Source organism: Acartia tonsa, chromosome 9 (assembly GCF_053477335.1).
Source record: "Acartia tonsa isolate MP-2025a chromosome 9, ASM5347733v1, whole genome shotgun sequence".
Classification (NCBI taxonomy): Eukaryota; Metazoa; Arthropoda; class Copepoda; order Calanoida; family Acartiidae; genus Acartia; species Acartia tonsa.
The window spans coordinates 14,388,748-14,399,048 of NC_137268.1; positions in this window are offsets into that span (position 1 = coordinate 14,388,748).

A 10,301-nucleotide genomic window follows, 5' to 3' on the forward strand; every position below is an offset into this window, starting at 1 on the left:
CAGGGAACAACATTTTTTTCATTTTGTAATTTTGTATGTCTTTAAACAGGATACTGTATCTTAAACTTATTAATATTCTTCTTATCAAATTTTGACACTCTACAAGTGTTCATGTTTGCCTAATGTGTACTTAAGTCATTTTATGTCAGGTTAGATTAGGATTAGATCTTTTGCAGTATTAGGTCTTTCATAGGATTCTTACTTTCGTAGGATTAGGCGTTTTGTAATTTAAGTCTTTTATAATTAGGTTTTTTGTAGCAAAACCCAAAAAATATACTATTCACAATAGTTGGGGCAAACAAGCCTTCTTCCTATTCTCTTTAGCTTACAACATTGGCCACCTAATCAAGTACATGAAAAGTAATATTATTTAAAGGACTGTGCACAAAAAAATTCTTTTAAGATTATCAAACCTTAACACAATCTCATTCATAGGCTCAAAGATAGGGCAAAACGGGCTCTCGTATTCTTAAAAAACGGATTTTCGGCCAATTTTTACTAATTCTAAGATTGAGAGAAATTTTTCTGGATTATATAGATGTGCAGTTAATTGTCTATTTTCCTTCAATAGCTAAAGAATAAAAAATAATATGAAACGAAATTTAAAAATCATAGAATATACTTTTATAGCAATAAAATCAGAGAAACCGTAATAATTTAAACTGTTTACTTTGTATCATGATATGCCAAACCAAAATAAACTTATATAGAACAATATCGATTCAGCGTTTACAGAACTCTGTAATTATCGACAAAAACCTACTAATCTCAACACAAAGGGTCTATGGAAAAAACCTATAAAAGCTGCCAGATTTCTTGATTTGGCAACAGATTTTCAGACTACAATTAGAAGTACAGACAGACCCCCTGTTACTTAATTATAAGGATATCAATTTTAATAAAATATTAAAATTAAATAACAAAATGTTAAATGTTAAAAGGAAACAAGTGTATTTTTGCAAATAATTTTATAATAATATTATTATAATTAATTATGGTAATAATTAAGTTTTATTGTATGGAGTGAGGTTGTGTAATAATTTGGTTTGTATATAAAAACTTAATTTTGATAAAATTAGGATAAGCCACCCCCCTTAGTGGTGACCCCACCTTTCCCGAAAAATATAAAGGTGCTAGCTATTGAAACCCCAAAATTATTAACTTTATCCCTTATTCCAAGTAAAAATTCTACACCCAAAAATTTTATACATACTGAACAAATTATATATAATTCACTATGTCCCTTTGTCAATCCATTATTTTTATGCTTCGCTACTTTTTCTCATCCATGTTGTTGTATTTATAATCTGGCCTAACAAATAAGGTTTTAAATAAAACAAAAGGATTACGTGCAGTTTATGGTAAAATATGTGAACTTTAGAGGCTGAGTTTTTATTTTATTTTTATTATAATCGCATACAAAATGTAACCGACAAACGAATATCTACAAATGATTTTGCTTTAGGCAGTCAAGCTTTCACTGTGCATCACAGGAACTTCCAGGCTATTCCAGCCTTTGAAAATCATATGTTTTAGAAGATAATCGTTTCCAGGAACATCATACCGTGAACTGCACCAGATCCGAGCAAAATAATTTAAAACTTATATTTATGAGGCCAATGCCATGAACAAGTGAACAAGTGTATAAAGAAGTGAATAAAGGATTATCATTTTATTAATTGCTTCTTTTTTGTTTCTAAAACTTTATTATTTTATATTTTAATTCTAAAATTACTAAATTCTAACGGATGAGCCCCTTAAATATTATGTCCCTGAAGTAGGCAGACAATAGCTTAAAACCATCCTGAGCCCTCTAAGTATTTCCCTAAATTTGAGAACTAAACGAGTTCAGTGGTTAGCGAAATTTAAACAGACAAACAAACAATTTTTATGAAGCTTCCATAGGGTTATCTGATTCATGGAAGGTTTAAAACTATTTTTGAGGAAAAAATGAATGCCAATTCTTCCAAAATGTCCATAGGCCACTGACTTTATCTATCTATTATTCCATTAAAATATATCTATCTAGCTAAAAAATATTACGGTTTCTTTTTTAAACTACCCTACAATCCCTCAGATGCCCAAAGATGCGTAGTCGCGGATAATACAAATTAGAACAAAGTCCGTCCTTTAGGATGAAGCAGGTTCTAGCTCCAAAAATAAATAAATTACATACTTTTTAAGTTTAAGTTTATGTAAACTAGCGGCTGAGGCCTTAGCAGCTATATATTCGAAGTGACATGAAAACCAGAAAAAAATATTAGAAAATATTCCCAGGACATAAACTTGAAAAAATAAATAGCCAAAACCATTCTGGGATATAAGGGAAGCATTCATAAAATTGAGAACTCGATCGGTTGAGTAGGTATAAATATCTAAATCAACAGACAAAAAAAACTTAACTGCTTTATATCATAGGATATATATTCCCAATAGATAAATACCTTATAGCTCACACTGTACGTAGGTTCCTTGTTTAGCATTTTTTTATAACTTTTAAGCCATATCTGCGACCTAACAAATTATATTCATGTTTATATTTATATGAGCTAAACACATTAAATATAGTTGATATAGATCCCTAATCAGAAAATTGGACCAATTGGAACACAGGAACGGAACAATTCGGTCACATTATTGTTTAGAACGTGTAAATTTTAATAAAAAGATCAGTTATCCTGGCGTTTGAGAAATTATATGGGCCAAAACTTTTGTTGCTTGTATTATTAAAGACTAATGTTTTGGATAAAAACCCTAATTAGCCGATGTTATCACCTTTGAACATATACATGAATTTAAACAAAATAAAACAATATCTTCTAAAGAATTAATTTATTGACAATTAACATTAGTTAAACAGATTTAAACAAAATATTTAAGAAATATATCAAAATATAAGTAGATTGAGGTAGGTATTGGTAGGTAATAAGGAAATTCTCTGATTTATCTCTGTCAACAGTGTTGAACTAAAAAAAATACACTTTTTTAAAACACCTTCATAGATTCAATAACATTAGATTGATTTTTTACTGATAGCTTTTAACTAATAACTATCCATTTTGATTTTAATATTTTCTTAAACTTGTATTGTATAGGGTTTATAAAACACTTAAGAAATATTAAACAAACTAGAAACTCAACAAAAAAAATCAATGAAATAAAAAAAAAGAACTCCTTAGAAAAATGTATAAGAATTTATAAGAAAAACTTACCAATTTGTTGAAAATCAGGGTTTTGATCTAAATATTTACTCCACTGTGGATCACTGCCAAATTTATATGCCATCACTAAAAATTATCTCAATAGGCCTAGATTATCAAAAATTATAACAAAAAAATAGCAGTAAAATAAAAGTTACAAACTATTGGTCAATGTTCCTTCAACAATTTCATAACATCTTTAATTACAAAACAGACTGGGCAGTCCATGAGGTAGTAATAAAAGAAAACATGAAAATATTTACAAAACATTGACAAATAAAAAATAACCACACTTTTACTGCTATTTGAGTAAGATCATAACAAACAAAAAAAATAACAGTAAAATAAAATTTACAAATTATTGGTCAATACTCCTTCAACAACTTCATATTTTCCTCAATCACAAGACAGACTGAGCAGACCGTCAATTAGTAATTAAAGAAAATATGAAAATATCTACAAAATATTGATCAATAAAAAATAACTATAATTTTACTGCTATTCAAGCACTAAAAATGTTCTTTTGACTACAAAATAACACGTTTCAAACCTTCTCTGGAGGAGTACAGAATCTTACTGACTTCTTGTTTGTTTTTTTACCTCTTTTATAACCCTTTAATGACGAAAAACCGGTTTGAGTACAAAAATGCTTTAAAATACTTAAAAATTTACTTTTACTTTTATTGTAACATACACGTTTTTCTGATTATTTTAGTGAAAAAAACGATTTTTTAATAAAAATTAGACATTAGACAAAATAGATATAGACTAGTATGCAATAAAAAAATAGAATTCAATTCATCACAAATTCTCTAAAACACTGGCCAGGACCAATTTGATGAATTGAATTCTTAAAGTACTAACCTTTTTTCTTCAATTTTTTCTGTTTTTTCAAAAAGTTCTTATCTCTTTTCATCTTGTCTTGTAAAATTACACCTTGAGATTTCATGATTTTTTTAAGTTTGTTGAAATTATTAGTAAGTCCCCAATGAAATTGAAAATGTGAAATTTCTTCACCTGGATTTCTTGAATTAGCACACCAATCATGAATAATGCTATGATTTTGGAGTATCTCATTTGTTACTAACACAAATGCCTTATCATGATCTGTTTGTTCAAAATGGTTCAAAATTTCAACAAAAGATAACATTTTTGTCCAATCTCCTTTTGTATTATAAGTTATAATTTTACCATTTTTATCTTTTCCTAGGAAAGGCCTATAAGTGTTTGCAGCTAAAACAATGCTCTCTTCAAAAAGTAAAATTCCAAAATTGTTACTATGGTTTAAGCTTGATCTATAAAGAAATCTGCACAGACTTTGCTGTACTTCAGTTTTCATCTCGGTTTTATACACAGCCTCATTACTATCAGTCTTCTCATTCTTATCATCAGTCTTCTCATCAATATCATCAGTCTTCTCATCAATATCATCATAACTTCTCTCATCAATTTTCCTAGGCTCAAGGAACTTTGGCATATCAGTCTTTAATTCTCTGACTTTATTAGCATAGTCAAGTCTGAATCCATTCATATCATTATCACTAAAATTGAGACCGATTCCACTAATGGCATGCTCTGTAAACTTACAAACATACATGCCACAATCAGTGTAATTCTGTTGGTGTGGCAAATCTTTCCTGATACTCACAGTGAGTTTAGTTTCTAGAATTTCTTCCATATAATCCTTGCATGATTCAAAAAGTGAATTAGGTTTCTGTTTGTAATGAAATGAATCATAAAACTCTATTTCTTTTGATTTTGGATATATTATTGCAAGTGTCCAATGGGCTCCTAAACATAAAGGTACAATAATCAAGTCATGCCCATCAAAATACATCCTGTATTCAGCTTTATACCTTTGTAATACAGATTTACCTTCTTTCAAATCATTAGACAAATATTGACTTACAACAAACTTATGGTCAGGTAAACTAGCAAAAGTATTGATAACACAAAAAATTATAACTTCATTTAGATATTTCTCAGGAGTTGCTAGTCTCTTTAGATCATACACAGCAACTTTCTGATCTTTTACTGCTGATACGATGGTGTCTGGATCCTTGAGTAATAAATTGTCTAGTGGAATATTTTCATATTTATGAAAGTTTTCATGGCTTATATCTTTTTCATATCTAGACTTCTGTCTTCTGAAGGTAAGGCCTCTCTCCAACGCTTTGAATTCACTAAAAAGAAAAAAATAAATGAGTAAGAGCTTAAAAAGGAAAGCCAAAAAAACAAAAACAAAAAAATTGCACTCTTTTAACTTCTAACCAAAATAAGACTTGGAAATAAAAATTATTCATTTATTTAAGACTCAATATTGTAAATATAAATATTCATACAATCTTACAATAATAAATACATTATATACTAAGGTTTCAAAAAATAAGCAAACCATATAGTATCAAGGTAATCAAAATATAAGATCACCATTAATACAATATCATCAAGAACATTTTGAAAATATACATCAACACTTATAGATTATCAAAGCCATAGCGATTTAAGCACAGCATTTGATTGAACTATTGGATATTGAAATCAAAGTGTTTAAGATCTAATATTCTTGATGATATCAAACAATAGACAAGCTTTGACGAAATATAAGTCAAGCATTGATCTAAGTTTGTACAATAAACAAGTAATAGACAAGCTATGACGAGATATAAGTCCAGCATTGTTCTAATTACTTCACACAATAAACAAATATTAGACAAGCTTAGACGAGATATAAGTCCAGCATTGATCTAATCACTTTGTACAATGAATAAATATTAGATAAGCCTTGACAAGTTATAAGTCCAGCATTAACTAATTATTCTGTACAATAAATAAACATTACTATTAGACAAGCTTTGACGAGATATAAGTCAAGCATTGATCCAATTTTCTGTACAGTACTATATACCTGGTATACTAAAAAAACATACAAGATTCTACTTTGAGCTTAACTAAATGGATAACATTTTCTAAATTGCTTTTTGATAATATTAATTAAGCTCAAGCTCATATAATTAAAGATACTTCTGTTGAATATAAGAAGCAAGTTGATGTTCCTTAGAATTGAAATCAATCTCATCAGAAGCTAGTATCAGGACCAGATCTTTGATACTTCTCTCAACTCTCCTCTTGACAACTTCTTCATAATTAGGATATTCAACAACAACTTTGTTAATACGACCATCAACGTTCGTTTCAACAATCTTACCATATTTGTATTTTATGTTCCTTGTTCTATTTGATTCTTGAACGACAAAAAGAACAACATCATTCACCTCAGGAGGTCTTGCTTCAGTGAAACGTTTGCCAGGAGTAAATCTAGGAATAAAGTCACCTAAAAGTTCAATAAGCTTGTCATTAGTAGCAGCAACTTCCTTGATAGCTTTAGCTGGATTGAAATCAACAGTAACAAACTTCTCAGGACTTCTTGCATTGTTTCTACTTAAAATAAATTAGTTAGGAGTGATTAAACCCAACTCTCCCATTGTATGAGCTTGATCATCCTGATTTGAAGTAATAGGCAAACTGTTAATCATGGTAGCAATATTCAATCCTATAGTTTCCCATTGTAGGTAACTATGTTTCACACCAAGTTCAGCTTGCTTTCTCCAAAAATTCCTTCAATATTTTAATCTTTGATTCTGCTCGTCCCCTTTCATTATGTCCTAGAGGAGTGCTATAATCAAGGATAATGTTCTGCTTAGACCATAAATTCCCAGCTAGATCAGTAAAAGATATCTTTGCATGTTCCAGTGACTTGAAACTAGATTGTGAATCAAGCACTAAATACTTTGGCCATCCATATCTGTTTGCTGATCTGGTTAATGCTAACAGGATTGAATTTACAGTCATGTCTTCTAATGCACCTATTGACGTACATCCTGAAATAAGACATACCTGTATCAAGAAGTAAGCAGGCTTAGTTACTCTTTGCTTGATACTATCATGAGCTTTATACACTCCTGCAATGTCAATCATGGTGGAGAAAAAAGGAATAGCTTTCATCAATGAGTATGCAGATTGATTTCCAGTAAGAGGAAGATAATGTTTCTTCATCAAATATCTGCAACGTGGACAAGTGTTCCGAATGAACTTAACCAATTTTCTAATCCTTTCAACATGAATGATCTTTGAAACAAAAGAAACTGTCCTGTCTATTCCACTGTGTGGACAAAGCTCCCAATGAACATACATTACAATAGCTTATGTAACTACATCTGATACAAGGAACACTGGTTGATTAAAATCAATTTCATGAATAGGGGTTGAGGTTTCAACTCTGATAGCAGGAAGAGACAATCGACCACCACCATACAAAATGTCATCTTTCTCTGTGTATTCTTTCAATTTAGTGTGATGAGTAATGGATTTTACTTCCTTGGTTCCAATCTTGCATATAGCTGTCCAAGCTAAGAAAAAATCAAGTGGTGAAACTACAAATTTTGATTGTTGATCAGATTTCTTAGAAGTTAGTTTATTGAAACCTGATGCTTTAAGCTTAGTCTGAACCTTGCAGATTGGACAGTTTGAACAGAACTCAATCTTGTGTTGATTGATATGAACTTTATGTCTTAGTCTTGATACAAACCTGAAAATAAAAGCTAACTGTAAGAATCCTTTCTTGAATCCATGTTTAATAAAATCAACTGCATAAATTTCATTAACTCCTTCGACAGCTGAGTTCACATCATCTTTAGCTTTAGTATGCAACTGTATATTTGGGTTAACATCATCTTCAGTTTTAGTTTGTATCTGTATATTTGGGTTCATAGCAAAAATTGCAGGAATATCTTTGGACAAAGAAACTTCAACAGATGAATCACAAGATTCTACATCAGCAAGATCATCTACACAGAAACAATTCATAGCAATAGGTTCTGTATGTTCATCTACTTTCGTAGCAGGAAACTCAGTATGTACTTCTTTCTCCACATCAGCAATATGTTCAGGAGTCATTGAAGCACATACTTCTTGATAAGATCTTATTGGCATTCTTTCAAAAGGTAGTTTCATCCAGGCTCTTCCTTCTTGCCATTCAGATCCTTCTTTAACATCATCAAAAGTAGCTGTACCCCTAGTCAGTAAGTCAGCAGGGTTATCATGAGAACTTATCAAGAAAAAACTATCTGCTCCAATAAGACGATGAATCTGGGTCACTCTGGAGTGAACAAACTGCTTAAGCTTTGCTTTCGTATTGCTTATCCAGCAGAGAGAAATGCTTGAGTCAGTCAGGAATATAACAGATGATACTCTACCCTCTAATGCATTACACACCGTAAATGCAGTTTCAGCTCCTAACAAACAACTTATAAGTTCATTTCTAGGAGTATTGAAGTAAGATGACTTACTCCTGGATGTTAGAAGTCTGACATAGTAGCTACCATTTGGAGACTTTGTTCTTGCATAGATACAACAACCAGCCATAGTTGAAGCAGCATCAACTGCAACAATCAATTCTATTTTCTCCGGATCAATGGCATCTTCTGGAATCACACTTCTTGGAATCAATAAACTCATTGATCTAAACACCAGCTTCAGATTTTGTATCCATTTTCTTCTGAATTCACCAGTAACTTCATCATTTAGGTCAGTAACGGGTAACTTGTGAAGGTCAATCTTGTAATTAACTTTCAAAGGCTCCAATATACCTACAATATCAAAGCATTCAAGAACTCGTCCTAACAAGTTCCCCTTAGTAAATTGGATATCCTTTACAAGTAAATCAATGTCTTCTTTGCAACATAACTGAAAAGGATTTGGCTTCTTTTGACCACGACGTTTAACATTAAAATTGATCTCTTGGCATTTGTAACCCATAACATCAGACATGGGCAACCATCTATATCCCCCATAGGAGGTACAAATGCCATCATCAGAACATTTATCAGAAGGATTTTCTTGATTCTTAGTCACTACTTTGATCTTGAATCCTCCATAATCAACCATTTCAAGCAACTGCCTGATCATTTCATCTCTCATCTCCTTAGTATTAGCTCCACCCTTGGAGTCATCCATGTACGTCCATTTCATAATTATTTTGTGAGCAAGTGGATAAACTAATTTCTTTAGATCAGCAGTTTTCCTCAATCCATATGTTGCTTGAGCACTAGCACTCTTAACTCCATACATAAGAGTTAGTTGACACCATATTTGAAAATCTTCTTGAGGATCTAAGGACTCACTAAATAAATAAAGACTGAACTTGTACATATCTGGAGTAAGTTTTAGAGTGTTAAACATCTTTGTGATGTCTGAGACAAAGATGTATTTGTTACATCTCCAACTTATCAGAATCTTGTACAAATTAGTCAAACAATTTGAACCTTTTGCAATTATGTTGTTGAATCCTGAACAAGTCGGATCAACTACTAAACGATGTGGCGTAGAAACCGAATCCGGTTTAGCCACACTTCTCCAGCAAAAGTAGTGTTGAAATTCTGAATCCAGAATTTCATTTCTTATTTGCTCAGGTAGTTCTGACAAAGGAGCTACAAATCCTTTGTTATAGACTTCTTGGTTAAACCTTACAACAGAAGCTCTAGTTTCAGGAGGTTTATTTCTTTGTGTTTTGAGAATAGAGATAGCCATATCTATGTTGTCTTTCTTATCACCCCATTGCTTGCTGAGATAACTAATAGGTTCCTCAGTAAAAGGATACTGGCAGGTAGTAATCTTATTCTCAGGATCAACTTGAACAGAGTTAGAAATCAATACATCTTCAGCAATTTCTTTGATTGATGTGGCTTTCATCTTGTCGCTCTCTTTACATTTTTTGCATATTGCACATTCAGGACATCTGTAATCTACAACACAACCTGCATCTTCTTGCTGTTGATGTCTCTTTTCTAAAACTCTGGAAACTGGTTTGAATTTAAAAATTCTTTCTTTACAGTTATCACAAATAACACAGTTAATACAATCAACATTAACTTTGGGGTCAACATTTAACAAATCAGCTTCTGTTTGTGTAATACCAGTTACATGGGGATCATTGTATAAAGAATTGAAAAATTTGTTAACACAATCATCAACACTTTCATCTTCAGACTCAACTTCAGGAACAGATATACCTTTAAAACCTAAAGATTTAGATTCAAATTG